At 42.6% G+C, this 19,464-nt stretch overlaps 1 long non-coding RNA gene across 1 annotated transcript; it reads right to left on the bottom strand.

Moving 5' to 3' along the window:
* Positions 1-720: 720 nt before the first annotated feature.
* LOC140686280 (uncharacterized) lies at positions 721-19,184 on the bottom strand. The gene is made up of 3 exons (XR_012059983.1): positions 18,766-19,184; positions 2,952-3,147; positions 721-1,154 (listed from the first exon to the last, which is right to left on the bottom strand). It is a non-coding gene; the product is annotated as an uncharacterized lncRNA (long non-coding RNA).
* Positions 19,185-19,464: the final 280 nt, after the last annotated feature.

The raw sequence follows: 19,464 nt of genomic DNA, 5'->3' as shown, positions 1-19,464 counted from the left end.
GGCCTCATGGACCTTCACCCTTGGTCTGACTGGTGTTGAGCCCACCCGTGTGAATTTCTCAAGCTCCTTCTCTGTGTGTATCCCTCCTTTCTGGTGTTCTGCCCCCTGATTCTGCCCGAGCCTCCCTGAGCTCTGATCTCTGCTTTCTCAATTCAGTGGAGCTCTTTTGAGATTGCCCGACCTGTGCTGCAGTCTAGACATTTCCTCTGGGCAGGAAGGCTGGGCAGTCATAGATGCCATCTCATTGGTTTCCCTTCACAGCCCTGCACTTACCTGTTTTCCAGTGTTTGAAAATTGTTTTTTGCATAATTTCTGGGTTTATGTTTTTTAATGTCAGGAGGGCACATCGTATGGTAGTTACCAAATCTTCAGCTTTATGTATATTATTTTCTTTATGATTCTTTTTAGCATAGAAATCTGAGAAAATAATTACCCTCCTCTCACAAATATAATAACCCCCCTTTGAATAAACCCATTTTTTGAAGAAAGAAGAGGTGGGTTTAGTGGTGAGAATGGAGGAGGGAATTTAGGAGACACTGAAATAGGAACGATTCTAGGATTTGGTCATTACACATGGGCTGTGTGTGTAAAACCAACAAGGCATAAAAGAGCTAAAGTTATAATAAAAATGGTAGTGCTTCAGTCTGAGAACAAAGCTTCAGTCACATGAGAAGATGGAGTCCTCGTCTTCATGTACTGTCATTTATTATTATTACTTTTACCACCTGAGTAAAAAGATGAAGGCACATAGCCAAGAAGACATGATAATACGAAAGAAGTAACACTGTATAAACAATGAGCTGTTACATAGAAAGCACTGAACGGGGACTGAGAAATTCTGCAGTGTCATTCCTGTTTTACCACTTGCAGGCTGTGTACTTGAGCCTTAGTTTCTTCATTTGTCACATGGGGAACATGTGTCACGCCTACTTCCTGAGGCTCAAATGAAATAGCGCACGTGGGAGTGCTGTGTTGAAACTCTCGCATCATCCAGAGGTGAGATGTCACCGTACGATTGTTCTTATTATGGCTAGTAAATATCAAGATGTGGGAGATGAGAGTAAAGCTGCAGTCAAAGCCAGACAGTTGTCGTCTTGGAGGGCTTCCTGTAGAGCGATCATTAAAGATGGAAACAACAAGTAGCTGGGCAGCAACTGGAAGGGGACCACCATAAGCACAACTTAGAGGCAGAAGCGAGCTCTCTTTTTATGTTTACTCCCCGGGACCATTTACCCTCCCCCTGCAAAGAGTAGCTAATCAACGCGTTGAGGAAATGAGAGTAGAGTGTAGAGGCTGGAGTGGGGAGATCTGTGCTGGGGAGAGGTGAGGACACTGGCTGAGAAGCTAAGAGGAATGGCTGGAAAGACAGAAAGATATGGGAGAGAAAAGTGCTTTTCTCACTGTCCTTTGGCGAGTGTGGGAGTGAGTGGTAATTATATAGGTAATGGCAATTAATTGTCAAAATTCACGCCTAACAGAAGGGAAATTCTTGCATTCTTTTTCATTTTGGAGAGGTAACTGGTCCTAATAATTTGGGGTATGGCCTTTGACACTGTTTGTAATGCGTACAAAACATGGATACTATGAAATTACATTCACACCGGGCAGCAGCTCCCTCCCTAAGCCTAGAATCTTTCTCTGCCATCGGCTTCTTCGTCCCTGGGCTGGTTCCCCTTCTAACCCCCACACGAGCTTTCTTGTTTTGCTTCCTCACTCCTAAGAGGAGGTGGACCTCAAGGCTCAGTCCTTGGCTTTCTGCTCTTCCCACTAGCTTCTTTGCTCCTGAAGATCCCTTCCAAGCAGATGACTCCCCAGTCGCCTCTTCAACACCTGACTTGTCTCACGAGTTCCAAGTCCGTGTTACCTACCACCTGCGGGATGTCTGTCCCTCGATCTCTTACCCTCCACCTCGCACTTGGACCTTGTCTACGGTCACAGTCAGCCACGTGTCTCAAAAGGGCTCCCGCTTTCAGCTTTCCTGGTTTTTGTCATTTATAGACCCTAGAATCATGTGCTCAAAGCCCTGGCTTTGGTCTGATTGTTCCTCCTACTGCATCCTTCTCCTCTACCCCATGTTTTCAGTTTCTATTTTCACCACCTACACCATGACAGTCATCCTGCCACAGCCTCTCCCTGCTCTGATCCACGTCCCCGTAGCTGCCATGTCATCCTTTATAAAGTATGATTTACGTCTTAATTTTCTCCTCCCTCTCAACATAGAACCCCTGACCTTCTTGCTTCCCTGCCACTGTCCCAGCGCCTCAGCCTGGCGATTATGCCTCTCACAGTCTCGCCCCAAACGATCTTTCCAGTCTCATCTCCATGACTTCTCTACACCTCCTTTCCATTCCAGCCCCAACAATTTTAATTATTGTTCTCTTAAAACCCCTTGTACCTGTTGACTCCTGGATCTTTGCTCACGTGACTAACTCAGTGTGAAATTCTGATTGCATTTTCCTGAACATGTCCAAGAACTTTTCTTCCTAGTTCAAAACCAAGTCAAGCCTGTCTCCTCCAAGGGGAATTTTCTGATCCTCTCCACTGTCCGTGGTACTGTCCCTTCCACAGCCCGAGGACACTGGTTAATGACAGCCTAGACCGGTATTTCCCTATTATCTCTTCAGATGCATGTTTGGCCTCCCTGAGTTTCCCGTGCACAGAGACGATGCTTCATTCCCCTGTTTACCCTCAGGGCCTGACACAGGGCCTGGGCATCGTAGATGCTCAGTAGCTTTCACGTGCAATGATTATGCTTAGGGATAGGATGGTTAGGTCGATGATGTGGAGACAAAGAAGATAAAGTTGGGGGATAAAGAAGAGGGCTATTACGGGAAGAGATGAGGAACAAAATTGTGGCCAAGGACAAAGGGAAGAGATTGAAAGAGAGGTGCGAATGGGTGTTTGGGAATGAAGGATTAGAGCGTGAGACTGAGTAAAGATCACACGCCTACCTGTCTATGGTGGGACCCAGGATGGAGGCCCCCTGCAGGTGTGGTCAGGAGGCGAGTGTGTGAGGGCCCAGATGGTCCTTAGGGTTGGGAGATTTGGTGGAACTGGCTCTCTCAGCTCTGTACGGCAGGCAAACCATGAAGGACTTCATTCATGTCTTCAGGTTCTCAAAGAAGCAGCTGGTGGAAGGCCTGGTTGCTTTTTTCACAGAAAAAGAAGGATAAAGTTAAGAAAGTATTGTGTTTATTTATTAGATTCACTCAAAAAGTGTTTATTGAGCACCTATTATACACCAGGTACCTAGAATACAGAGGTTTTGCCCTGAAGGAGCCTCTAGTCTGGCGAGGGAAACAAAAAGATTTAAAAGTGAGTGTACCCGCACGTTGCTCTGCAGACGAGTCCTGTACAGCGTGTGCAGCCTAACGCAGGGAGGGGTTGGCTTACCTTGGGGAGACAGAAAAGTCTTCTCGGGGGAGCAACTTAAACTGAGTCCTGAAACCTGAGTAGGCATCTGCCAGGCTGGTGGGAACGGGAGAGTCGGGGCGAGGGTTGGCATTCTGGGCACTTAGGCAGCAAGAGTTTCAGGGAGCTGGGGACATTTCAGGGGAATTCATGAGGTTGGGGCCGGGAGGAGGTAAGTGATATGGTTGCAAAGGAAACAGGAGGCCCGCGAGAAGAGTTCTTCGCAGAGCTGGTGAGAGGTGATAAGGGCCAGCAACAAGGCAGGGTTAGCAGGAATGGAGGTCGGGTAGGGGGGTGAAGGCGATGCTGAGGAAGTGGAGTCATCAAGACTTGCAGCTGCTGGTGAGAGAGACAGAGCGCGGGATCCCGTGTGACTCCCAGGTTCTCGGCTGGGGCAACTCGGTGTGTGATGACGTCATTTACTGAGATGTAGGATATACAAGGAGCAGAAGGATTGGGAAATAGGATCAACTTGGTTTTTGACGAATCAAGTTTGAGGTGCCCCTTGGGATTATACCAGAATACTTCGTGGCCCACTTAACTGTCCGCTGCGTTGCACATGTAGGAGCTTTGATGTCTAGGAAAGGCCAAAGGAATCCTTGGTAGAGGAAGTATAAGCACGTGCAGCCCAGTGTAAATTTAAGTTACTGAACATTTGCGATGGGCCAGACGGCGCAGCCCACGTGCATCTCCAAGGGGGCGGAGACGCTACCTGCGTTGTTCACAGCTGCAGCCCGGTGCCCGGTACAGTGACTGATGCACAGTGGGTGTGTCATTAATCTTTGTTGAACGAATGACAGAATGCATAAATGAACGTGTCTGGTAGTGGGAATGCAACAATGAACGTCTCCTGTCCCCCTCCCTTGGGAGCTTGCTGTCTGGCTGGGGAGACAAATGCAAGGCCAGAGTGTCCAGCAGCATCTTACAAGCTTGACTAGAAGTTGGATGTAAGGGCAACAAGGACTCGGGGGGAGAGGGAGTGACTTGCTCAGGCCTTGTGCTGAGTTTTAACGTTTTCTAGGCAAGAGGAGAGAAAAGACATTCCAGGAAGAAGGATCAGACCATACAAAGCCCTAGAGGGGTGCCGGGGTGTGGCCTGGCTCTCAGGCTGACAGCTTAGTGAGGCTGCACCCCCCACGGCAGCGCTCCTGCCTGCCACCCCCTTGGAAGGAAACACGCCCCAGCCGCAGCCCTTGTTGGGGGGAAGCTATGGGTGACCTTGCTTTACACAAAATGAAACTGCTGTTCAGCCGCAGGTACCCCAACAGACAAGTCGTTAGCTGTCTGGCAGCCGAAGAGGTATACCTGAGTGGAGCCGCTGTTCCAACCAGAAGGAGCAGGGCCAGTCTCTACGATGTGAGTGTGTGTGAGTGTGAGCGTGTGTGTGTGTGTGGTGGTGGTGTGGAAAACACAGAGAATTGGGCGGTGAGCCACAGCAGCCAAGATGGAGGGAGCCGGAGAGGCCAAGATGGCCAAAGGAAACAATTCCAAAAAGCAGAAGCCACGTGGCCGAGAAAAGACTTGCTGAGCAGAGGGAGAGGCAGTTGTTTGCAGAGCGGGGAGCAGATGGAATCAGAAGTCAGCCTGTTCTATCATGTCTGTACGTATTAACGCCCATTACTAATGTCATGTATAATATTTCCTGTCAACCGTCAAGTATATTTAATAATTCATGAGGAAAGGATCTTTAAAACTTCTGTAGTTCTTCCTTTATTCCCAGCGGTTTAAGTTTCCTGCTCATATCATTTCTCTTATGTTTGAATAACTTCTTGTTACCGGTCTTTTGGAGCAGGTCTGCTGGTGATGGATTCTCTTAGCTTTCCTTCATCTGATAATGTCTTTATTTTATCATCATTCCTCCAGGGTACTTTTGCTGGACATAGAATTCTGAATTAACAGTTTTTTTTCCCCCTCAGCACTTAAAAGAATATTATCCCGCTTTATTCTGGCCCCCATTGTTTCTGATGAGAAGCCACAGTGATTTGAATTATTGTTTCTCTACAGGAAACGTGGCTTTTCCCTGGCTGCTTTGAAGATTTTTCTCTTTGTGTTTAGTTTTCATTGGTTTGGCTGTGATGTGCCTGGGTGATGAGTCTTTGTTTGTTTGTTTTTTATCCTGTTGGTGACTTGCTGAGCTTTTTAAGTCTGTAGGTGTTTGTCTTTTACAAAATTTGAGAAGCTTTTAACCATTATTTCTTTTTAATAAAGGGTTTTTTTACCCCTGTATCACACTCTGTTTCCTGTTCTTTTTTGGCTCTGATGACATGTGTGTTAGACCTTTTAGTTTTGTCCTACGTGTCCTTGAAGCTCTGTACACTTTCTTCCAAGCCTTTTTCCTCTATGTTGTTTAAGTTGCGTAGTTCCTTTACTCAGATTCACTGAATCTTTCCTGTGTCAGTTCCATTCTGTGGTTGAGTTCATTCAGCATATTTAAAAAAAAAAATTTACCTATTCTTATTTTTAGTTCTAAAATATTCATTGGGTTCTTCTTTGTATTTTCTGCTTATTCCCCAAGATTTTCTATCTTGCCTTCTTCTCAACAGTGTTCGCCCTTACTTGTTGGAGTCTTTTATAATCACTCCTTTAAAGTCTCTGTCAAATAATCCCAGCACCGGTCCCAGCACCTTCACTGAGGCGCCCACTGTCTCTCCTCATGTGAGCTGAGAGATTCCCGCTGCTTCATAATATGGGCAATTTTGGAGTATCACCTATGTATGTTGAATATTACGGTATGAGCCTCCATCTTTTTGTAAGTCCTATAGAGTATGCTGGTGTTTTTGTTTTCTCAGGCAACTGAGCTGGGTAGGTTCAGGTCAGAAGCTCCAGTCAGCCCTCTGTGGCTGTGGTTTCAATGCCAGTTGTTTTCCAAGCCTTTGCAGTGCTATTGGGATCTGTCCCATGTGGGTGCCACCCAGTGGCCAGTCTGGAACTCGGGTGGTAGCCTGTCTCTTAATTCACTTCTCTGTCTGTTGACTTGTTCAGTTCTCTGAATCTGTTTGTCAACTGATCATTGCTTGTGCAGTTCAGGAGTGATCCCAGGAGTCCATAAACAACATTTTGGGGTTCCTTTCCTAAGTTCTTCCCTGTCTGCGACATCTCCAGTGCTTCCTGGTTCCCTTGATTTTCCCTTTGTGGTCTGCCAGCTAGAAAGCTGGGGCTTCATTCACCCTGCTCTGCTGTGCACATATTGCAATTGTGCCCTCAACTGGGTTCAAGCAGCAAGAGATGAGAGAGGAAAATAATCCGTGGGGTTTTTTTCCCTCCCATCCTCTTGGGGCCACACCTCTTCTGATTGGAGAGGAAAGTTCTCCTTCTTCAGAGTTGTAAGTACCTACAGGTCCCTGCTACCACTGTTGTCATTTCCATGGGAACCCTTCCCCACTCTCTAGGCCAGACCTGGGAGCTTCCCCTCATGCTCCCTCTGTCCACGCTGATCTCCATGTCCAGGTCTTCGGCTGCCTTGAAGTCAGCCTAGGGGCTACTGGAGGGAATAAAAATGGTAAACTTCCTGCCAGTTTGCACTCTGGTGTTTCCCCCTAACCCACATGTTTGTACTACTTTTCAGAGCCCTTAAAGGGCTGCTCCGTACGTTTAATCCAGAGCTTTATAGTTGTCTTCAGGGAGAGAGAGAGGAACCCGAACGCCGTTAAAAAAGTAATAACTCTACAAATTATAAGGTATGATCATTGTAATCTGGCAGTGTTTGTTTTGATTTCCTGACATGATACTATATTCTTGCATCTCAGATAAGTCTTATGGGGTTATTTTCCTTGTTGTTTGGAGCACATTCTCAGACTTTTTTTTAAAGCGTAAGTTTAGAAGTAAATTTCCTCATTATTATTTTTTAAATTTGAAAACACTTTTGAGTTTTGCTGGGTTGACATTTCTTGGTTCACCAATGCTTGCTTGCTTTCATTTTTAATAATATATATTTATTGAAGTATATAGTCAGTTTACATATTGTGTCACTTTCTGGTGTACTCAGTGCTTTCTTTCTTTCTTCCTTTTTTTTTAACAATTTTCATTGATTTATAATCATTTTACAATGGTGTATCCAATTCCAGTGTAGTACACAATTTTTCAGTTATATATGAACATATATATATTCATTGTCACATTTTTTTCTCTGTGAGCTACCATAAGATTTTGTATATATTTCCCTGTGCTATACAGTATAATCTTGTTTATCTATTCTACAATTTTGAAATCCCAGTCTATCTCTTCCCACCCCCCTGCCCCCTTGGCAACCACAAGTTTGTATTCTATGTCTATGAGTCTATTTCTGTTTTGTAGTTATGCTTTGTGTGCATGTGTGGTTTTTTTTTTTTTTTAGATTCCACATATGAGCAATCTCATATGGTATTTTTCTTCGTCTTTATGGCTTACTTCACTTAGAATGACATTCTCCAGGAGCAACCATGTTGCTGCAAGTTGCATTATGTTGTTGGTTTTTATGGCTGAGTAGTATTCCATTGTATAAATATACCACATCTTCTTTATCCAGTCACCTGTTGATGGACATTTAGGCTGTTTCCATGTCTTGACTATTGTAAATAGTGTTGCTATGAACATTGGGGTGCAGGTGTCATCCTGCGGTAGGGTTCCTTCTGGATATATGCCCAGGAGTGGGATTCCTGGGTCATACAGTAAGTATATTCCTCGTCTTTTGAGGAATCTCCATACTGTTTTCCACAGTGGCTGCACCAAAGTGCTTTCCCACCAGCAGTGTAGGAGTGTTCCCTTTTCTCCACAGCGTCTCCAGCATTTGTCATTTGTGGACTTTTGAATGATGGCCATTCTGACTGGTGTGAGGTGGTATCTTGTTGTAATTTTGATTTGCATTTCTCTGATAATTAGTGATATGGAGCATTTTTTCATGTGCCTATTGATCATTTGTATGTCTTCTTTGGAGAATTGCTTGTTTAGGTCTTCTGCCCATTTTTGGATTGGGTTGTTTATTTTTGTCTTATTGAGTCATATGAGCTGCTTATATATTCTGGAGATCAAGCCTTTGTCGGTTTCATTTGCAAAAATTTTCTCCCATTCTGTAGGTTGTCTTTTTGTTTTACTTATGGTTTCCTTTGTTGTGCAGAAGCTTGTAAGTTTCATTAGGTCCCATTTGTTTATTCTTGCTTTTATTTTATTGCTTTTGTAGACTGTTCTAGGAGAACATTTTTCAGATGTATGTCAGATAATGTTTTGCCTATATTTTCCTCTAGAAAGTTTATTGTATCTTGTCTTATGTTTAAGTCTTTGATCCATTTTGAGTTTATTTTTGTGTATGGTGTAAGGGAGTGTTCTACCTTCATTGTTTTACATGCTGCTGTCCAGTTTTCCCAACACCATTTGCTGAAGAGACTCTTTATTCCATTGTATATTCTTGCCTCCTTTGTCGAAGACTCGTTGACCAAAAGTTTCCGGGTTCATTTCTGGGCTCTCTATTCTGTTCAATTGGTCTATATGTCTGTTTTTTTACCAATACCATGCTGCCTTGATGACTGTAGCTCTATAGTATTGTGTGAAGTCTGGGAGAGTTATTCCTCCAGACTCTTTCTTTCTCTTCAGTAATGCTTTGGCAATTCTAGGTCTTTGATGGCTTATATAAAATATAAATTTTATTATGATTTGTTCTAGTTCTGTGAAATATGTCCTGGGTAATTGGATAGGGATTGCATTAAATCTGTAGATTGCCTTGGGCAGTGTGACCATTTTAACAATATTGATTCTTCCAATCCAAGAGCATGGGATATCTTTCCACTTTTTAAAGTCTTCTTTAATTTCCTTCATCAATGGTTTATAGTTTTCTGTGTGTAATTCTTTCACCTCCTTGGTTAGATTTATTCCCAGATATTTTATTACTTTGGGTGCTATTTTAAAGGGGATTGTTTCTTTACTTTCTTTTTCTGTTGATTCATCATTAGTGTAAAGAAATGCCACTGATTTTTGAACATTAATCTTGTAACCCACTACCTTGTTGAATTCTTTGATCACCTCTAGTAGTTTTTGTGTGGACCTTTTAGGGTTCTCTATATATGGTAACATGTCATTGGCATATAGAAGAAGTTACCTCTTCTTTTCCAATTTGGATCCCTTTTATTTCTCTCTCTTGCCTGATTGCTGTGGCTAGGACTTCCAGGACTATGTTGAATAGGAGTGGTGATAGTGGGCATCCTTGTCTTGTCCCAGATTTTAGTGGGAAGCTTTTGAGTTTTTCACCGTTGAGTACTATGCTGGCTGTGGGTTTGTCATATATAGCTTTTATGATGTTGGGATATGTTCCCTCTATACCCACTTTGGTGAGAGTTTTTATCATAAATGGGTGTTGAATTTTATCAAATGCTTTTTCTGCATTGATTGAGATGATCATGTGGTTTTTGTCCTTTCTCTTGTTGATGTGATGTATTACATTGATTAATTTGCATATGTTGAACCACCCTTGTGTCCCTGGGATGAACCCCACTTGGTCATGATGTATAATCTTTTTTATGTGCTGTTGGATTCTATTTGCTAATATTTTGGTGAGGATTTTGGTGTCTATGTTCATCAGTGATATTGGCCTATAATTCTCTTTTTTTGTAGTGTCTTTGCCTGGTTTTGGTATCAGGGTGATGGTGGCTTCATAGAATGTGTTTGGGAGTATTCCCTCCTTTTCAATCTTCTGGAAGAGTTTGAGAAGGACTGGTATGAGTTCTTCTTTGCATGTTTGGTAGAATTCCCCGGTGAAGCCATCCAGTCCTGGACTTTTATTTGTAGGGAGGTTTTTAATTGCTATTTCTATTTCATTCCTAGTGATCGGTTTGTTCAAGTGGTCAGTTTCTTCTTGATTCAGTCTTGGTGGACAGTATGTTTCCAGAAACCGGACCATCTCCTCTAGGTTATCCAGTTTGGTCCTATATAGTTTTTCATAATATTCTCGTATGATATTCTGTATTTCTATTTTATTTGTTGTAATTTCTCCATTATCCTTTTTTATTTTTCTAATTTGTGCTCTCTCTTTTTTCTTCTTTGTGAGTTTGGCCAGAGGTTTATCGGTTTTATTTACTTTTTCAAAACACCTACTTTTGGTTTGGTTGATTTTTTCTATGGTCTTGTTAACCTCTATTGTATTTATTTCCTCCCTAATCTTTATAATTTCCTTCCTTCTGCTGCCTTTTGGGGCTTTTTGTTCTTCTTTTTCTAATTCATTCAGCTGGTGGGTTAAAATGTTTATTTGAGATTGTTCTTCTTTTTTGAGGAAGGCCTGTTATCACTATAAACTTCCCTCTTAGCACTGCCTTTGCTGTGTCCCATAGGTTTTGAGTGGTTGTGCTTTTATTGTCATTTGTCTCAAGGTATTTTTTAATTTTAGCTTTGATTTCCTCATCGACCCATTGTTTTTTTTAATAACATACTGTTTAATCTCCATGCTTTCCTTTTGTTCTCCTATGTTTCTCTGTTGTTGATTTGAAGTTTCATGGTATTGTGGTCAGTAAAGATGCTTGAGATAATTTCTATCTTCTTAAAATTTTTGAGGTTTCTTTTGTGCCCAAGTACATGATCAGTCCTGGAAAATGTTCCATGTGCATTTGAAAAGAATGTATATCCTATTTTGGGGGGGTGTAATGCTCTGAAAATATCCACCAAATCTAATTTTTCTATTGTATTATTTAATTTCTCTGTTGCCTTATTTATTTTCTGTCTGGAAGATCTGTCTAGTGATGTTAATGCGGTGTTAAAATCTCCAACTATGGTTGTATTCCCATCAGTATCCCCCTTTATCTCTGTTACCAATTGCTCTATGTACTTAGGTGCTCCTATATTGGGTGCATATATATATTAACGAGTGTAATATACTCATCTTGTATCACTTCTTTAATCATTATAAAGTGTCCTTCTTTATCTTTCTTTATGGCCTTTGTTTTAAAGTCTATTTTGTCTGAAATCAGTACTGCAACACCTGCTTTTTTGGCTTGTCCATTTGCATGGGATATCCTTTTCCATCCTTTCACTGTTTATCTATATGTGTCCTTCTCCCTTCAGTGGGTCTCTTGTATGCAGCATATTGAAGGTTCTTGCTTTATTATCCAGTCTGCCACTCTGTGTCTTTTGACTGGAGCATTTAGTCCATTAACATTTATAGTAATTAATGATAGATGTGTGTTTATTGTCATTTTGAACTTACCTTTGCAGTTGATTTGGTATTTCCTCTTTGTTCCTTTCTTCTTCCTTTTGTGGTTTGGTAATTTTCCTTTGTGTTATCATGGATTTTATTTAATCTTTGTGACTCCCTTGTAAGTTTTTTGCTTGTGGTTACTATTTTTTGTAAATCTATTAGCCTATTACTATAACTGTTTTTATTAAACTGATAGTAACGTGCTCTCAAACCCATCCTACCAAGAACAAAAAGTTTAAAAAAGAAAAAAATTCTATATTTCCCTGCCTCCCTCTCCCACTCTCAGTGATTTGTATGTCTTCTTTTTATAATTTCGTGTTTTCTTTATTTGTAATTCATGAGTTATCACCTTTCCAGTTGTGAGTTTCTCATTTCTGTAGCATCCTGCTGCTTTTCTATTTAGAATAGCCCTTTCAATATTTCTTTTAGCGTGGGTTTAGTGTTGCTAAACTCCTGCACCTTTTTTTTTTTTGTCTGTGAAACTCTTTATTTCTCCTTCTATCCTAAAGGATAGCCTTGCTGGATAAAGTATCCTAGGCTGCATCTTTTTTTCATTCAGGGCTTTGAATATATCTTGCCACTCCCTTCTGGCCTGTAGTGTTTGTATAGAGAAATCAGCTGAGAGCCTTATGGGGGTTCCCTTGTAATTTACTCTTTGCTTTTCTCTTGCTGCCTTTAGAATCATTTCTTTATCCTTGACTCTGGCCATCTTGATTCTGATATGTCTTGGTGTGGGTCTATTTGGATTCTTCCTGTTTGGGACCCTCTGAGCTTCCTGTATTTGGATATCTGATTCCTTCTTTAAGTTTGGGAAGTTTTCAGTCATGCCTTCTTCAAAAACCTTTTCAGTCCCCTTTGATCTTTCTTCCCCTTCTAGGACCCCTATTATGCAAAGATTGGCACGCTTTATATTACCCCATAGGTCCCTTATGCTATTTTCATTTGTTTTTATTTGTTTATCTTGTAGCTCTTCTGATTGGGTGCTTTCTATTGTCCTGTCTTCTAGGTCACTAATTCGTTCCTCTGCATTATCTAGTCGGCTTTGCACAGCTTTTAGATTGTTCATCTCAGTCAATGAGTTTATCCATTCTACTTGACTCTTCTTTATAGCTTCAGTTTCATTTTTGACATATTTTATCTCTCTAAGCACTATCTCTTTTAATTCCTTCAGCACTTTGATCACTCCTTTTTTGAAATCTTGATCTAGTAGGCTATAGATGCCTATTTCATTGATTGTTCTTTCAGGGGATTTCTCTTGTTCTTTTAATTGAGAATGGTTTCTCTGCTTCTTCATCTTGCTCCTACCTCTCTGGCACTGTGATTTATGGAGTATCAGTTATCTATTGTGGTCCTTAAGGAGTTTATCTATCTAATGCCTATGTAGGAATAAGACTTAGGAAAAAAGAAGAAAAAAAGAGAGAGGGAGAAAATTTTTAAAAGAAGGGAGAAAAAAGGTTTGAAAACAGTGTATAATGAATAATAGAAGAGCACATTGAAGCAGAATAGCAATCGAGTTGAGACGTCCTTTTAAAACCTTTTAAAAAAGGGGAAAAGATGAAAAGATGTGTTTGAAACCTGTGTATAATCAGTAAGAGGACATCAAAACCCAACAGAAAGAAAAATGAATTAAGAAGTAAAGATTAAGAGGGTAACAGAAAATAAAACAGATAAAAACAGATTTAGAAAAAGGTGGGGGGGTGTCGATGTTCTCCTGGAGACTGTGTGCTTTTAATGTGAAGTCTTTCTGTCTTCACCCTGTTTTGGAAGCTCAGCTTGCCGTTACCAGAGGCCCTCTGTTAGCGCCCTCGTGTGTGCTGCTCCCAGTGCCTGTTGGCAAGCAGGTCGCGCCCCTCCCAGCACGGGGACTGGCTGGGTAGGAGGGCGGGCCGCGCCCCCTGCCAGCAGCGCGGTCGGGCTGCGTTCCTGCCCGCGAGGCGGGGGGCCGCCCGCCCTCTCCGGCGCCCGGGGCTCCGCTGGCCTGTGCGGCTGCGCGCTCCGCCCCGGGTCGGCGCTCCGCAGGCGGGCTCGGGGAGCACCGAGGGACAGCCCTGTCCCTGCTCTGGGCCAGAACCCAGCTCCTTGTTTGTGTTGGGGGAGCAAGTTCTCTGAGGGACCGGGCCGGAAGGATCCGATGTGCCTCGGGCTGTAGGCAAGTCTCCGTCTGACCTTTGCGGCTGCTGAGCCCTTCGGTGCGGATGCAGGTTGCGCCCCCGCCCCCGCCTGGATGCCAAGCTTCGGAGGGTATGGCGGCTGTGCCTGAGCCCCGCCTCTCTTCCCCTGAAAACTTTCTGCGGGTTTTCAGAGATGGGGGTGTGCACCCTTCCCCCCAGGGCCCATCAGCCGTGCTGTTTTATGGAGGGCCCGGGTTGCTCTGCCCTGTGCACCCACAGGCACGGCGCGCAGCCCCCTGCAGTCCCCCGGGGCTGCCTCAGTGCCCCCCTCCCCGTCCCCAACCCCGCTTGGGCAGCCTGGCCCTGCCCCCAGCTGCTGGCCCGCATCTCATGCTGGGTGTCAGAGGGACCCTCTGTGCCCGTTTAACTTAGTTCTGTCGGTCAAGGGCTTCTCTGTACAGATAGAAGCCTTGGAGGCTCCCCCTCTGTCCCGCTGGCCTCTCAGTTGGAGAGGGAGACCCAGCGAGTGAGCGCCAGTCCTTTGCCGCTCTCTCCCCACGGGACCCGTCCAGCTCTGCTTTGCCTTTTCTTCTTTCTTTTTTCCTTTTCTCCTACCAGATTTTTGGCATCTCTATCTTTGGAAGGGGGCGATGTTCTGTCGGAGTTCTGCAGGTGCTCTGGTTGGCTGAGTGGGTCTGTGGATGTGAGTCCTGGTGTATTTGTGGGAGAGAGTGAGCTACAAGCGTCCTTCTACTCCACCATCTTCTCTCTTCCTCAGATGTGAACCCTCTACATGAATTTTTGAAAGTTAAGCTAACTTTGTGTTTTTGAGATATATCTTACTGAGTCATTTTATGCATCACTGAGTTCAATTTGTTAATATCTTACAATTTTTTTCTGCTACATTATTGAGAGAGGCCTATAATTTTCTTTTCTTAAGCTACCCTTCTGTGGTTTTGTCTAGAGGGTTAGAATTGCTCAGTTGAGTTATTTGGATACTATTCCTCATTTTGAGGGGCTAGCTTTTTTGAAAGATCTTATCTAAGATTGGAATGTTTTTTTCCTAGAATACTTTGCAGAACTCATCTCTAAAATTTCTAGGTCTGTGTGTATGTGTGCTCATAGTTTTTGTTGCTGTTGGCTTGCTAGCTTGTTTGTTTTGGAAGGAAGATTTCTAACTACTTGCTAAAATTCCTTAATAGCTGTAATACTATTGAGGTTTTCGATTTCTCCTTGAGCTAGATTTAGTTCTAGTAAATCTGGGACTTTTTTACATTTCATCAAATTTATTGTCATTTAGATTTACAATATTCTCTTATTTATCAATATCCTCAGCAGCTGTCAGTATGATTCCTTTCATTGCTAACATCATTTATTCACACCTTTGTCCTTTTATTCTTGATCAGTCTTGCCAAAAGTTTCTCAGTTTTATTGGTCTTCTCAAGAAACCAATTTTTGACTTTATTGATCCTGTCAACTGTCTTGTTTTCCCCAATATATTATCTTATACTTTAATATTCACTCTTTCATCACCCCCCCAGTCTTTTATTGATTTTTTTCTTCCCCTTTTTCTAACTGTTCAATTGGCTGCTTACCCCTCAAACTGTGTCCTTTACTGTGAACGGAAGAGAGAAATGGGGTGATAACTGTAATGGGAAATGGACTTCATACAGGGGATTTTTAAGATGGGGAAACTAACAGCTTGCCAGAGTCCTAATGAGAAAGGCCTGGCAGAAAAATAAAAATGAGTAACACACAAGGGAAACTGCTAGGATGGGATTTGGGGTGGGTAAGAGATTACTGGGACCTGTTATACAAACTTAGGGTTGGCCGTTACTAGGAATATGGATAGTTCATCTGTAGTAACAGGAGAAAACAGAATACATGGACACAGATGCTGGCAGATGGATAGATGAGCTGGTAGGAGTCATTGGAAGTTCTCTTTTTAAAAAAAATGGATATAATTGACATAAAACATTATATTACTTTCAATAGTACAACACGATTCAATAGTTGTATATATTGCAAAATGATCGCCACCGGAAGTCTAGTTAACATCTATCACTACACAAAGTTACAGTTCTTTCCTTTAGGATGACAGCTTTTAAGATCTACTCTCTTCACAACTTTCAAATATACAATGCAGTATAATTAACTGTTGTCACACGCTGTACAGAAGTTCTGCTTCAGTTTCCTCAGGGAAGGCAGAATCAAGGTCTACCACTGAGAATGAAGAGAGCAGAAGAGGGATTCTTTGAACTGACAGAAGAAGAACCAAATAGTGTCCAGGAGACAGGAGAGTGACTGAAACAGGAACAGGTGGTAAAATTGCCAGACAACCCCGAGGGGTTCTTGAGATTAATGATCATAAATATGAAGTGTGATGAGTCATCGGTTTTGATTTTTTAACTGTCCACATTCAGCTGTAGGTGGAGGGTAAGGGGGATATGGATTAAACCATAGTCTGGTTTTGTTAATGAAATGAAAGAAGGATCAGGGAGCTAATGGTGCATTAAAGAAGTGATTATAATGCTTGAATATACTGAAATTGAATCTTGGAAAGGAGAGAAATAAGGGGGACCCCAAAATGACTGTTGGGTCAATAGACTGTAGGTCTCAGTAAGGCCAGACTGTAAGTTCCAGTAACACATTGTATCAGCTGGGAAGATGGGAGGGAGCAGCCATAGGGAAAGATGCCTGGAATGGGTATCACCTAGTGGATTCAGCTGTTGGTAAGGGTAACATCTAGGTTCGGTTGTGCGACTGAGTGACTGAGGTTGGGTAACAAGAAAAGACCTCTGGATGTGAAGAAGCCAAAAAGCTGAGAAGACAGACTCTGGGGAAGATTTGTTTTAATTACCAGAAGGGACGATCATAATATCAGGAATAATGACTGTGATCTAGAAGCTAAACTCTTTGAGGAATGGGCGGGGGAGGTGATTCTAGGATCGGCAGATCACTGCCACAAAGGGAAGTAGTAGTTGGCAGAAATCGATGAAGAGTTTCAGAACTGGTTTTTATGAAGGAGCAAGGGGAATGTCCTTGAAGTGATATTGAGGACCAAGGAAACATAACATGCTTCTGGGCTCAGTACCACAAGGGCTGAGGGAGAAAGAAAGTATCCAGCAGCGCTGAGGTTTTCAGGTGAAGCGGCGTGCTTTCTGGAGTTGAATTTCATTCAGAGCAACTAAGCACTGGTCTCTCAGCCTCTAACTCTTCTGACTTTGGTTTCCTCATCTCCTGAGAGTGTCCATTTTACCTCCATGTGCATCTTTATATGCCCTAGTCAGAGTGTTTCTGCCAACCTGGACCAGGTAACCTGTAACTGGGCATCCGCAGATCACAGAAGAGGAGGATTGAATGCAAAGGTCAGTAGCCTGGGCCCCTAAGTGGGTGCGGCTGGGCCAGCACTCCAGGAACCTAGGTACCATGTGGAAGCCCCCACCCATCTGCAAGGATACGACAGAAAAGGGTATTGTAGGTTCACCGCTCTGTTTCCACCAGGCCCATATGCTTAAAAGGATTAGTAAAAGCGGGACAGATAACCAAATATACTAAGACCAAGGGCCAGTTGGGAGGAAGACCCAAAGGATTAAGACCATGGACAAAGCAGTGTAGCAAAAGATAAATCTTAAAATGTAGAGACCAAAGGACCAACTTGAGGATTACTATTGTCACCTCAATATGAGAAGCCTACCCTGGTCTGGGGTTGGGGCTGTGGGATGACAAAGGAAGGACAGATACAGAGAGTCTGAATCCTTAAAACGTCAGACACATTCGGTTTATCTGTGTCCCACAGCTTTCCACAAATATCGGAGGCAGCCTAAGTAAGGTTAATGTAATACAGTTAAGAAGGTAGAAACAGACACATATGATCCATTAAAAACCACCTATTGCCACCAACCTCTCAACAACCCAGCTGGTCACTATCTCACCAAGCGGGAGGTGGAGCTTTAGCTCAGAACTTGCCTTCTTGGATGGATCATGAAAGGTAATGTGGGAAATCACAGACTCTCAGAATTTTTGCATTGGTCACTTAGAAACTTTTCTGGAGAAACTTTGTGAGATAAAGATTGAAAGATCTTGAAGACTGAGTTTCAGAAGAGACGGAGCGACTGAGGGAGATTAAAAGATTGAGATTAGGCTAGAGAGAAGAAACATTGTTTTAAATTAGTGTAACATTGGGACATGTATGTGAAGACAGTAAGCAGACAATTGGAAAAGGGGTCTTTGAGATCCACATTAAACTACGAAGACTGAATGTGAGTCAAGGACTCAGTCTAGTCTTCCAGTCATTCCACCCTAATCTGCCAGGACAGGCTGGTATAAACATTCTACTTTTTTCTGTTGTTTGTTTGTTTGTTTGTTTTTGTTTTTTTTAATTTAGTTTTCATTTTTAAATTATTTTTTAAAATTTTTTTATTGATTTATAATTATTTTACAATGTTGTGTCAAATTCCAGTGCAGAGCACAGTTTTTCAGTTATACATGAGCATATATATATATTCATTGTCACATGTTTTTCTCTGTGAGCTTCCATAAGATCTTGTATATATTTCCCTGTGCTGTACCGTATAATCTTGTTTATCTATTCTACAATTCAAAACACAAATAGCCTCATAGACACAGAATACAAACTTGTGGTTGCCAAGGGGGCGGAGGGTGGGAAGGGATAAACATTCTACTATTATTAATTATTATTATTATTATTATTATTATTATTATTATTATTATTATTATTATTATTTAAATTTTTGGCCTTAAGCGGGAGGTAATTAGGTTTATTTGTTTTAGAGGCGGTAATGGGGATTGAACCCAGGACCTTGTGCATGCTAAGCATGCGTTCTGCCACGTGAACTATACCCTCCCCCCAGTATAACCATTCTTCTCTTACTGGGATAATCTGCCCAGGCATCACTGAACGTGAGGGACTTACTGCTGTCTCTAACTCTTTTAACGGTAATTCCCATTTGGACTACACACCCCTAATTTTCCCATCGATCGTCTCTCTCCCCTCCTTTTACAGCAGGCCCAAAACACCTTCAGGCACCTCGGTCACATGTCTTTGATCTGACTTTGATCAGCTCTTACCTCTTACTCCATCTGTGGGGCTGCACTGTTGCACAAGTCCAGAGTGGGTGCTCACACTGGCTTCTGTGAATGGTTTCCACTGCAGTTGTGTGACATGGCTGGTGGCCATCTGTAAACAGTAAGAGAACGGGTCAAGAGTTCTAGTGCCAAGTCTTCTCTTGAAGCTAGAAGCTCTGGTCTAGAGGTCACCCAAATGGTGACAGAAGTCTCTCCCTCTTCTCTCTCAATAGCCCAAGAGCAGCTCCTGTTATTCCATCACGGCCCGCTAGAGGGCTCTCTATTTAAACCGTCAGCAATAAACGGAGGAATTAAAACTTGTGATCCTAGAATGTCTCATCTCTAGACCAGTTGGGTTACATTTTCCACTTTGTGTTCTGGCTGAAATAAAAGCAATAATTCCAATTACTTCACAAAGAGGGCTTGTGACACTTTTACCTGGATACGATGCTACAGCATGGACACTAGACCTGTGAGGTACGCGTGAGGTTCAGACAGCAGGCTCTGTAACTTACCTGGATTCCGAGAGCGCTCTGTCCTTTCAGTCCTTGCTGCAGAGTTACGACGTTGTTTTGTTTTTTAAAAACTTTTGCTGTATGAGGAATGTTTCTTTTATTTCTTCTAAAGATGCTTTAGTTTTACTCTCTCACTTGATAAAAACAATAAAGCTTGTCTGAGATTTGCTTTATTCTGTTGGTTTTC

Source organism: Vicugna pacos, chromosome 16 (assembly GCF_048564905.1).
Source record: "Vicugna pacos chromosome 16, VicPac4, whole genome shotgun sequence".
In the NCBI taxonomy this organism is placed as follows: Eukaryota; Metazoa; Chordata; class Mammalia; order Artiodactyla; family Camelidae; genus Vicugna; species Vicugna pacos.
The sequence above is the reverse complement of the archived record's forward strand: the minus strand, read 5'-3'. Positions and strand labels throughout refer to the sequence as shown.